Here is a 12,723-nt window from a genome sequence, read left to right as displayed (position 1 = left end):
GCTCCCACTCCACGTACTTTTGTGGAAATTAAGCGCGTTCCTCAGTGAAACCCAGGCTGACTGGCCAGAGGTGGCTGCAGGAGGAGCGTGGCTCCTCTCCTGCTCCCAGCAAGGCAGGAAGGGTGCAAAGACTGGAGCACTGACCTGGCAGCTCCATCTTCATCAGGTTATGGATAACTTCTCCGCAGCCGAATTGTTTCCTTTCAAACATTTGGCTGTCTTCTGGGTATTCTGTAGAAACATGTGATTTCTGGAAAAACCTTTTAAAAACAGAGCATTGATTTTTTTCCAGCCAAAAAGGCCTAATCTCTGCCAGAGCCGATTACTCTATAATCAAAGCATTCAGTTCCTATGAACTGGGAGCCACCGTGGGAAGAACAAATGTGTTGTTATTGCTGGGCCCTAATGATGAAGTCCTGTCTACAGCTCTTGGATTTCTGACCTATGTTATGACAAAGATTCAAGAAAAGGAGATGGGAGATATTTAAAACCATCACATCATGGCATGTCATCTCTCACTCCATGTCCTGGGGTGCAGAGAGTATGAGCATTATTCCTTTCTCAAGAGCTTGAGTCCTACCCAGTCCTTTCTTTGCCTGGGCAGGGAGAAGAATGGAAGAGAAGCTAAGAGATGTGTAAGACCCCATAGCACCCTCCTCAAATGGGAAGCCAGACCTGGGATGGGTCCTGGTCCAAGCCCAAGCCCCTGACCTGGTGGCCTGGATCTGGGACCTTCACCATGTGCGGGATCCAGAAGTACCAGCTGCAGTGGGGCTGTGCTGTGTGCCAAGCCCCAGAAAATGTGTGCTGCTCCCCTGTGGGGTGCCCAGGGCTCACCCCAGCTGGCAAGGGCTGCTGGCAGGGCTGGAGAGTCCAACTGATGGCCTTAGGGGGTGCAATGAACTGCTAATGGGGGCACTAGTGAGAGCTTCTGGTTGGAGGTCAGCACTGAAGCTGTCCCCAGAACTGGTGCAGGAGCAAACAGAGAAGAGGGAGTGACCCCCCGAGAGGGGGACCCCAATACACAGGACAGGGAAAGGGGGAGATGCTCCTGCAGTGGTTACAGCGGTGCTGGGACACCAAAGCTGATGGGATGCAGCTGGTGGGTCGTGAGAGGAGGCTGCTGGGGCCCATGGTGTCCTGTGTAGTGGAGAAGGTCTTTGGGATGAGCTAGCTGGAGGGATTTGTGGAGCTGTGGATCAATCCTACTGTTCCTGCAGAAATGGTACCCCCATGGACAGACAGCATGCGGAGTCTGTGATGGGTGAGTATTCAAGCAGCTGTTGCTTCTGGGGTGTCAATTATGCATGGGTAAGGGATGAAGCTTATTACAGTGTAAACTCTGTGGAGATTGTCACATATGTGCATTTAAACTTGTGACCTTAATTTTGGTGTCTGTAGAGTTAGAAGTGTTGTTTACTGAGTGTATGGACACAGTGTTATCATGTCCATCTGAACTGTCTGGGGGAAAGACAGAGTTTGTAGCACATGTATGTTAAGTTTGTGATGATGTTAAAAGACTTCGTAGTGAATGTATATTCAAATGACAGCTCTTAAATACATGTTCCCCTGAAATGTGGACTTTGGGCTGTATGAAAGCAGCTCCTGGTTCTGGAAACATGTTTTCTCTGAAAGCAGGACTCTAAGTCAGCATGATGCTATTGAAACTGGGGCTGGTGCTGCTCACGGGTATCTGCAGCTCAGAGGTAGCAAACCTAGGCTGTAATATGTACTGGCACTTCTGCTTCAGGTCTTCTCCAGTGCAATCTGTACCAGCCCCTGCTCTCACTGCTGCTGGCACTGGCAGCAGCTGCAGCCAAAGCAGCAGAGGGGTAAAAGAGACCTGGCACCTCCCGTGCTCCCACACCTCTTCCCAAAGGTTTCAAGGGCAAAGCCCTGGACCAGAGGGAAGCTTGCTGATTGCTCACAAAGTCGAAAAATGAAAGAGGCTTTGCCAAAACTGGCTGCTGCCTGTTGTATCCTGTTGCCAGACGTTGCCAGCACCCCATCCTCCCCCAAGGAGATGTCTATTCACCACTGGCCAAGCTGCGGTCTCTCAATGGGATCCATGTATCCTTGATGAAAGGCCTGGAGAATTCAATCATCCCTGGTTTGGGGTTTTCTATCAAGCCTACTATTACAGCCTTCAATTATCTGGATTCCCCAGAAGGGATGTGGGAGGCTGGTTTCCCCACAGAGTTTCCAGCGGCTCCTGCAAGTCCTTCCTTCCCCATTTCCCTTTTCCAGCACCCTTCCCCCTTTCTCACTGTGTCTGTCTTTGTGCCTCCCAGGGGGTGGGATACACTAAATAGCATCTTGATCACAGATGCACCTTTTTTTTGCGTGTGTGTGTATCTGACAGAGATGTGCTAAGCAGCCAGGACATGGATTCTGCCTTTGCGAGGCAGTGAGGTGTGCAAACAGGAGCAGGATGCTTTTAGGGATGCTCATGTTCACCTGATTTTAAACACAGTTCAGCAGTTAAGCCTTCAAGTTTCTCCTCTGAGCAGACTGGTGAGCCTGCCAGAATCACTACCTCAATATGAAATGAAAATATGGTTTCTGCGCCCAAGAAGATAATTATAAAATTAAAAAAAAAAAAAAAAAGCATGATTTCTTGCCCATTTCTGCTTCTCTCTTTATATTTTTATCTTTGTAGAGGGAAGCTGTCAGAGTCTGGATGGCTGAGATACAGAAGGGAAGGCCAAGAATTGAATGTAACAGAAGAACTGTATGTAAAAAACAGTGAGTGCATGCCTACACTTTCACCTCCCCGCTGTTAATTTTGTTTATCATACACTGAAGCTGGAAAATCTCAAGCCTCTTTGGACTGGAGATAAGCATTCAAGTTCCACTGGCAGTCTTAAGAAAAAGTAGTATAAACACAAGATGTTGTTTATTGTGTGCATGTGATCAAAATTATTTCATTTGCTGTTGGAGGTTGGGCTCACATTAATGCTCAAATGAAGAGCACGGACATTCAGCTATGCTGGTAAGAGGGTATATCACATTCCCGGCAAAAATATTTTAATTTCTGTGTGATTTCTTGGACTGGTTTAAGACACCGTTAAAAAAGAATCCAAGGAAGGATGAAATGTTCCTCTCCTTCTGCACCTCTGTATTGCTAAGCTGCTCTGCAGAGTATGTGCTTGTTTTGTCTCAGAGGAATACAAGTTAATAATTCAGCATATTTTCTCGTTTGAGTGGGGGTTTTGTTGTTTTTGTTTGTTTGGGGGAAGTTTTTTTGTTTTTGTGTGTGTTAGAGTCTTTTGTTTGTTTTGTTTTACTTTGTAGGAGGACCTTCCAAATCAACTCAGACAAGAATCTTTTTCTTAACACTGATTACGTACCCAATTATGTTAGATTTCTTATACGCATAAAACTCTTGTTCGAATTTTTATGACACATCAATTGTAGCAGGTTTGACAGTAGAGAGGAACTTCATTGTCATGTTGTATTTGGCCAGGAGAATACTTCATTACAGAATTATACATTTCTTGGGTGTCAGTCTGTAGCTGCAAATGAAATTAGGGCCTCTAACATTTTGCGTTGGAGCAAAAATTCGAGCATGTGCGTAAGGGAAAGGGAGGTGTCAAGCGTTGTGCCAAAAAGCAGACAAGCAACGCTCGGCTGTACGTGACCCGGGGAGCTCGGCCAAAGAGCTGCACAGGGTTCCCTGGATTCACATCAAATACGTGAAAAGCAGCAGCCATCGAGCTGTGGAAAAGCTCTGCAGCCCAAGGAACAGCAGCTGGGTGGCTGCCCACCACGCTGTCCCAAGAACAGGGCAGCTCCCGCAGGCTCTGCCCTGGCACAGCAAAACAAGTCCTGGGGGAGCTCAGCACAAGAAGTCATTCCAAGGAGGGCTGGAGACGTGCTGGGCTTTAGTCTTGTGGCTTACTGGCTGAGGTGGGTGCAGATTTCAGAGGTCTCTGTTGCTACAGTTCCAAGCCACATCTGTATGTCTGTGGCATACACTGATAGCAAGACTTGAATTAGCTGCAAAATTCTGTTTTTGCAAATTTTTGTGATTGCAATTTTGTGCAAAAGTTTTGCAAATCATTAGTTTAACCTGTGACAAATTTGGCCCCTTATTCAGGTTGTGAAAGGGGCCACAATGGCATCCCTTGCTACAGGACCGCACTCGTCTTGCAGAGAGTTTGGGGGCAATGTTGTCAGTGAATAGCTAGATACGGTTCCTTACCCCTGCAGAAACTCCAGAACATATCACTGTTCAGTCTTATTCACTGTCATTTACCCGTGCAGTGCCTTTTGCCTGTCAGTTCATTGATTCATATGAGCACTGATCAGATCTTCTTCTAGACCCTTGTTGGCCTCCTTACTGCCTGCATCCATAAGGTCCTGTGGCTTAGAGAGGGAGGGATTATATTTCTGTTTATCTGTAGGATAAAATTTTGAAGCCAGGCTCATTTCTCAGCACCCCCCCACCTCCTGAGGCTTTGTGAGGATTAGGACTTTTCAAGAAGCTAAACTTAATGTTTTCTCTTGGTCAGCATCTTTGGTTACAGGTTACAACCCTGAAGTCAAGGATTTTCATTTAGGACCTGGATCACAGATCCCTAAAGCCAGTAAAAAGCCTCTCATTGACTTCAAGGGTTTTTTTCGTATTTCCTTTCTATTTCTTTTTTACTGGTCCCATGGAAATGGGAATTACACATAATCTGTCCCAAGGATTCAGCTACACACAAGAGTTGATGTTGGAAACATTTATTTAAGACCCAAGGGCAAGAAAACTATGTGGTTACAGTGAGACAAAGCTGGGATTAAAGACAAGATTAACATTTCAAATAAATCAGCTCAATTGCTGAGCCCCAATGTCTCCTTGCCAGGCCACCAGAATCCTGAGGGAAGTCACCCCAACCAGGGCCAGCCTCCTCCCAGCCCAGCAGCCCACACTGCTGTAACCCACATTTAGAGAAAAGGTGCTTTTTCCCTATCTGATCCCTTTCAGCCTCCTCTTTTCCCAGGATAAGGCACTAATTAATTCCTTTCCTTTCTATTTATACCCATTAGTCATTGCAAAAGTGTCCCCCAGTAGATTTATGGCTCAATATAATGAGTGTGTCTTGAGGGAATATTGTTCATACACTTAGTTGAAATCTAACAGAGAAAGTCTATATTTTATTTGTAACCTTAGCCAGAGTAGTCATTTCATGGGGAGGGAGTACCTCCAGGCTCCAGCAGTGAAAAAAGCAAATGTTTAGATAGAAGTTCATCAGCAGAAGGAAACTGAAATCTCTTTCTTAGGTCTGTACATGGCGTTAAGGACTATGGGTGGGGCGGGATGTGACTAAGTTCAAAAATGTACATTTTTTGAACCATCACTGGTAAAAGGCTGGGAAGGGGAATGAGGTTTCCTCTATAAACTATGTGGGGTTTTTTTCTCTAAATTTCATGGAAACAACACTGCAAGTTTTTCCTTCTCGTTTCTCTGGTGACAAGAAAATAAAACAAATGCAGCTGGGTCATTCTGCTCTTGCTGTATTTCACCACGAAGCCCCAAAGACACAAACTGTGTGTTTTAACTCTCTCTCTACCCTGGGCTATGAAACTAAAGATTATTTGTCATCTCAAGAAAGATAGCTCAGGATTATCCAGCGAGTACTGTGGACCACGGAGGCATCAGCCGCCTCTCCAAGCTCCTGCCTTGCCAAGGAGCTGGAATGTAATTGCTTCACTATGCAAAGGCTCTTCCCAATGAGTCAACAAATTTTGGGACTCAACCGTCTTGAGTCGCTGCATGGAAAAAATGTGCTGCAAGAGATGAAAGCATCAAAAAAGCAAGGATTGTGAAACCGGCAAAAGGGGAATTATTCTGGGAGAAAGGGTTGCAGACCTTCCTTTCCCCACTCTCTCTGCCCTCTGTCCACCTATTTGTTTTTTTACTTGCTGGGTTCACGTATGATCTTGTGTTTTACTACCTGGCAGCTCTGGGGGCATCCTCCCTTCCCTGGTATTGAGATGCCTGAGCTGGCTCTTTCACCCACAGCACAGTGGTGAGGAGACCCAGAAAGGGTCAGCTGGAAGCCCTGGGCTTTCTCCCTATTGGGAAGGAGCAGCTCCAGAACTGGTTGAGGGAGCTGTAGGAAAGCTGACCCTAGACACAAAACCTGGACTGAGGAACTGAAGGTAAAATATTAACAAGGTCATAAGTATGGCCTCGATTTCAAAAGGACAGACTTCAAAACTACAAACTTCAAAACCCTAAAAGAAATCGGGCAGCAAGAGCAGCTTAGAACAGGAGCCCCAGAGCATCCCTGGCTTTTCTTTAAGCCAGAGTACCCAAACAGGTCTTGGGAAGGGAGATCTTGAGCGAAGGGGAATAAAACTCAGAAGAAGGGTCTCTGCACTAATGAAATCTAAAGGAATGCTTCAGGAGGATTGTTAGAAATGGTGAGGAAGCTGGCTCACAGCTGGCTGTGGGTGTAAAGCTTCAGTGAGGAATGACCTGCAGCTGGGACAGAGAGCCAAGAGAACGTCATTACCTTGATCTCTTGCTAAAAAACCCTCTGCTGTGCAGAGCAGAACCAAAGCAGATCCTTGGCCCACCAACCAAAGCGAGCTGCATCACACCAGTGCCCCACTGGTGGCATTGAGGGTGGCTCCTGCAAGCTCCTCTGGAGTCTGCAGCGTGGGACCAGCTGGAACATGTAGGGGCTGCCACCTCCGTTTCTGGGTGCTCGTTTTCCAGCTGCTCTCTCTGGGATCTTGAGCTCTAGTGAAAAACACAAGGTCACAGATACGGGTCTACGCCTGGCAAGGCTTCAACAATGCCGTAGGTTGGGAAATCCTTGGGGCTGTTTGAAGTTAAGGTCTAGAAACTCCAAACAGTACTTCCGTCTGTGTTAGCAAACAACAATTTACGAGCACGCAATTGCTGTATATAAAAATGGGGTGCTAAGTAAATAAGAACTGCAATAGAATAGGAGACTTAGAAGTTAACACCAGAACATTAAAATAGGAAAAAGCATGCAAAGCTCAAATTGCACTTGTGTGTTCATGATGACTCTCTAAACATCCTGGAGCAGTCGGCTTTAATGGCCTAAATCCCAGGAAATGCTGCTAAAATATGTTATCAAATGAATATTCGCTTTTTTCTTCAGAAAGATTCCCTTTGTCCCCTTTGTGTCTTATTTTACCACTACTCAAGAATGTCAAACGCGGTGGGGGCTGTTGCTCACATACATGACCTGGGTCAATCTAGAAAAATAAATGTGTTTTTTTTCTTCTTTTGTTTCTTTAATAGCTGTCTTCTCTTGGGCACCAGTGAGGATGAGCAAGACCTGTCAGGGATGCCTCAGAGCCCGCTGAGCATGCACCCAATGACCACACAAAGGGTGGTGAGGACCAGAGGCTGGACCAGCACAGGTGATATCGTATTAGAGGTCTGCTGCAGACCCCCTGAGGAAGAAGAGGAGGTAAATGAAGTTTTCTTCAGACATTTGGAGGAATCCTTACAGCCACCACAAGAGGTTTCTGGAATGGTTCAAAGGCAATTTCTTGGTGGAGGTGATGAGTAAACTGACTAGGGGAGGTGATCTTTTGGGACTTGCTACTCAGACACAGGAAAGAACTGGCCAAAAATGAGAAGGCTGGAAGCAGCCTTGTCTGCAGGGACTATGAGACAGTGGTACTTGAGGTGCTGAGAGAAGTCAGCAAGGCAAAGAGCAGAATTACAGCCCTGAATCTCGGAGGAGCAGGGGTTTGCCTGTTTGCAGGGGTGTGGAATACAAATGCATCCTATGAATTGAGTTAGGAAGCAGAATTTCAGAAAATGGCAACTACAAAAGGGTGTAAATATCCAACCTTCTGTTTGCTGTCAGTGAAAATACTGAGATTATCAACTGCCTACTTATAAATATTTGAAAACTGGTATTCATTGTTTTCACTAAGCACTTAAAAATCTTGACCTCATTTTTGGTTCTCTTCATGTCTTTAGGAAACAAGACCCTTGGAGACCACTGTATAGTCTCAGAATCACATGAAAGGTGGAAGCAATTGCAGACAGACGCAAAGAAACTACAGTAGCTGTTTTCCAGAGAACCACAGCAGTCTCATAAAGCTATTTCAGATGTATGTATGTGATTTAAATCTCGGAGACTGAATTTTACTGGGGGCTACAACTCTGATGTAAAAAAAAGGAAAAAAAAAGACCAACTGCACAGTTTACAGAGTAACAACTAAATATACCATAAATCACATGTAAATCTACAAGGGGATGTAAATGATGAAATAGTAGCCATCTATGCAGAGTCATAGGGAGAGCAGAAAATCAAACAGTTTTTTCCCTCTTTCTACACTTCATTTTCCTCCATTTTCTCTCTCTCTATTTTAAATGTGATTAAATGCTAAGTATCTCTTCAGTACATAACGTGTTCTGTGAGCAGTAATAATGGTATGCAGGTCAGATAGACATATAACAAGCACTATGTGTAAAAGAGGATCACTGCACACAGAAAGCAATGTCTTTGCCATCTTGATTCCTCTTAAAAGAAGAAAGAAGATGCTAGATAATTTTTTCTTACTGTCTCAAAACGTTCCTGCCCCATGTTCATTTTACTCTAGAGCTTCATATGTTTTCATCCCACTCACAAGAACAAAAACTCAGTAACAAAGAACTAGCTCAGGCCTTTAATGATGACAGCTATAAAAAAAAAGACTGTAAAAAAGCCCAACAAACCCAGGAAAAAAAAAAAAAAAGCAGCATCTTGTTTTGTGGTTATTTTGTAATTTCTATGTAAACAAGACACACTACCGCTTCAGTCACCCCAACACAAGAAGCAAACTTGCCAGATATGGCCATCTGTGGCAGAGGTGTGAAGACAATATTCCTACAGATGTCATGAAAATGGATGCTGAGGTAGGTGAAAAAGTCCAAGTTAGCCTTTTTTATTGAGGGAAAGGATGCAACAGGGAGCTGTTTTGTAAAATGTATGAGAATCCTCACGAGGACAAGGCATTATGTCATATCAAGCTGCAAGAAGAGGTATTGATTTGACATGAGAAAGTTCAAGAAGCACACATAGAAAGCTAAGAGTCTGTATGTCCTTTGGTGAAGAAACTGCAGTTAAAAGGCAACGTTCACAAGTCTGCAAGGAGGAAGAGAGAGATATCTGGGCCTGTATTCTGTTCTTTGCTACACTTTGGGCACTCTCCTGGAAAGTAGGAGACAGATGTGCTGTTTGTGATGAGGCATCTTGCTGGAGAAACAGCTCTGCAGGGGCACATTCACCTAGAAATAGACATACTGAACATGGATTAGAAGCAGCATTGATGGGTACTCATGGATGCAGCAGAGCTTGGACACAGCAGTGAAGAAGGGAAAAGAAATGGCCGGGTATGTGGTGTGTTTGCTGGATCGATGGAAGCTGACTGCTTTGCTTAGACATCTCATGTACTGTCCTGTAAACCACTGTCACCAGAAGCTGGACTCCTCCTCTTCACTAAAGATGCTCCAGAGGAAAAGCGACCATTCCATTCAGAGCTGCAGGAGTGCCCCTGGAAAGGGGGTCTCCCAACGAATCACTGAGAAATTTCTTGTTTCTCAGGTAAGCTTGTTCTTCAGTGTCCCCTTGCTCCAGAATGAGTCCTGCTTCTGTCACAGGGCTTGGAGGTGAACAGGGAAACAGGCCCAGAAAATTCTAGGCTGTGGCTGTGGTTCCTATAGGTGCTGCTTGAGTATCAGAGAATCATTTATGTTGGAAAAGATCTTAGGATCGTCAAGTCTGACCATAAACCTAACACTGCCAAGTCCACAAGAGTACTCCTGGTGAACATGCTGACACTGAAGCTACTCCAGAAATGCACCATTTGAAGCACTAGCAGCTACACAGAATTGGATTTATTATTTTCACCTGGTAGTTCAGATGTCTTTTGCAAACACAAACAACCTGAGCAACATGTTCCTGTAGATCAGGACTGGTGGGGTTAGCAGCTTGTTCTGAGATCTCTTGAGACAAATCCTTTGCTTATGTCACTACTTGGGAGTCAGTAGAGTGAAATTAGGGTTAAATTGGGTTTTCCCATTGCAATTATCTTGTCTGGAAGCTGTGGTCTGATCCTGGTCCCTTTACACTGCCCATTTTTCACAAAAGTTTGGAGGCAAAGTTATAGTTCAAGGGATAACAGGCCACATTCCTGAAAGTCATTGCTGTTCTCCATATTTTGTTGGGAGGTTTGCCCCAATTTTTCATTTAGCAGAGCTAAAAATTGGCTGTGAGATTTTTTTAAAAAAAAATCAATAGAGAGAGGTTGTACTCAGACTTGGATGATTCTGAGCAAGACTCGGATATTTGTAAAAGCTAAGATGCAAGCTGTTCTTTTTTGAAATGTTCTATTTGTTCCACTCAGGGCACATTACTAGGATGGGAAGAGGAGGAGGACGTGGGGGGAAAGAAAAGAGGAACACTATTTGATAGTATAAATATGTTGGGGCAGCAATGCCAACTACGAAAAGGGGCCGTTCATCATGGAAAAATGAGACTCCTTCCAGCTTGTTTAAAACTAAGATGCCTCCAGCTCCAAAGATGACAACCCAGCCCAGCATCTGCCCTGGGAGGGGAGCGGGTGGGAGGGGACCGTCCCGAGGTGTCTGTGGACCCACAGTGACTCTCCGTGGATGCCCGGAGCTACTACAGAAGAGGCTCTGCCTGGTTTCGAAGGAGGAGGGACATCGAGAGAAGTTCCAGCCTGCGAGGGCACGGAGGGACTGTGCTGGAGACGCCCCTGCTGCTCCTCCCCACACCCCCAGCACCCCCAGCCAGCCGGGGATGCAGGAGCCATCCTGACACCAGCCGCTCCGCAAAGGCGCTTTTTTTCCTGTCATTTCTGGGGCTTTTCTGACGGCAAGTTTTGATGACCTCGTTTTCCAGGTAGGCAGAGTTTTCCTCTCCTTGTACGGCGGTTGTGCAGCTGTTTTACTGAGGGTTCTCCAGCTAGGAATGAAAGAGCCGGGCTCCCAAATCCCAGCCTGTGCCCCTGCGGGCGGCACAGCCGCTGCTAACGGGCTCGCCAGCAAGCTGCTCTTTTCGGGCACGTCGTGTTTAGACGGTGCCTGCTATAAGTGAATACACATTTTTCTGTTGCTTTCAGCTTTTGGGTAGCTTGGGTGTTTTTCTAAGAGTCTATGGGATTTTTGGTACTTTATTTTCCCCAGGTTGAGGATATTGTGAGCTACACACTCCCTTTGGCCAGGGCCGGAGGTCTAGAAAATCCCTCGGCAGTGTTTGGGGGGATCCACCTGTAGAACCAAATTATTCCCTGAGACAACTGAGTTCACCCGCTACAAGGGAGGGAAGGGACAGCAGCAGCAGCACAGTGGTGCTGCTGTGATCTGCCGCTGCACGAAACCTCTTTGATTTTCTGAAATTCGGAAGATACAGATTAGGCTCGCTAACCTGGGATTTGTGTCTCCCAGTTATGCTGAGTTTCATCAGCACAAGCTCCTCTGTTTTGTTGGGGGGGTAACAGCACGTTGCGCTTGCCCCCTCGGGGTAACTAGTTTTTTGGTGGAAGGGGATCTGCAGGATGCTGGAAATGGGGGTTTCTGGCAGGCAGAGCTGAAGTTCCAGGCGGCTGCAGCATCCCCTGCCCTGGGTGGCAGGCGCAGTTCTGTGGCCTGGTGGCTGGGGGAAAGCTGGAGAAGAGCTGGGATCCCCATAGCCCCAGGGAAACCTTCCCCTGGGTGGTGAGTCCCCAGGGACCAAAATGACAGGGCACATCTGGGCAGTGACTACGATGAATACTGAAATTCCCTGAACATGGGAATGTGCAAACCCTGGGTATGCAAACAAGAAAGAAGAGGTGTATTTATAGGAGCTTTCGTTCCAAATGGGACACATTTTTCCCTTCTGGCTTTATTTTCTTTAGCAAACATTTGAGTGGAGTAAAATACTGCCTGCACTAGTGGATGGCACCACAGGTACTGCCCATTGGGCATGGCCATGAAAAAAGTTGGGACTGGTTCCATGTCAGACCAGTAATGCAGTTTCAAACTTTGTTCTGCATAAGGCATAGCTAGCATAATTCTCCTTTCTTGAGAGTAACACAATTTTTGTGGCTTTAAAGGAGCTTGCAGGCAGAGTTAGCTTAGAGAGCAGAGCACCTCAGTTTTTGTGACTTTGGGAACAATTTGCTCAGCTGTAACAGGTGATATTGAAGGAGAAATACACAGAGCACCAGGAGGAACTTTGGAAATAGCAATGTGTGTGACAAAACAGCCATGCCTCTGCCTGACCAGGCACATGAGATGACCTTTCTAGTGCACTAAAAACTAAACCAACTGTAATTTGCACATTTGAAATAGTCATTGCAAGTCATTTGTTTGCCATAATATGTTTAATTCAGTAGCTCAGGGTGGGAAGAGGTACCCACAAGTAGGGAACTCGGGTTATTCTGCAAGACCACCATTTTGCAGGGCTCTCTGTAGATGACACTGTATACTTCTGCAATTATGTGGGTTACAGTCGGGTCACCTGTGGATCTGAGTGTGGCAGCAGCAAAGACGACCATGCATTTTTCTGCTGAGCACCTGGGGCATTAGGCAGGAGCATAGACCCTAACGCAGGGAGGATGGTGCAGAGCAGTGCCCTCAAAATCTGTTCAGAGGACCCAAAAAACACTGCTCAGGATTCCCTGTTGTTGTGTTGTTTGTGTGCATCTCATAGGGAAAGATGAATCACTAAGCAATACCAAGTGAAGGAT

General features: G+C 45.8%; 1 protein-coding gene across 2 annotated transcripts in view; it reads left to right on the top strand.

The window, feature by feature from the left end:
- The first annotated feature begins 10,675 nt into the window (after positions 1–10,675).
- COL6A2 (collagen type VI alpha 2 chain) overlaps positions 10,676–12,723 on the top strand; it is a 28,614-nt gene continuing 26,566 nt past the window's right edge. The window contains exon 1 of one of the 2 annotated variants that reach the window (XM_082056550.1): positions 10,676–10,892. The gene's annotated coding sequence lies outside the window, so the exon portion shown is untranslated. The remainder of the gene's footprint in view (positions 10,893–12,723) is intronic. The other variant, XM_082056549.1, reaches the window with a different exon arrangement.

The sequence above is a fragment of the Streptopelia decaocto genome (assembly GCF_964273445.1).
Source record: "Streptopelia decaocto genome assembly, chromosome: 6".
Lineage (NCBI taxonomy): Eukaryota > Metazoa > Chordata > Aves > Columbiformes > Columbidae > Streptopelia > Streptopelia decaocto.
Note: the sequence above shows the minus strand (reverse complement) of the source record. Positions and strands in the feature narration are given on the sequence as shown.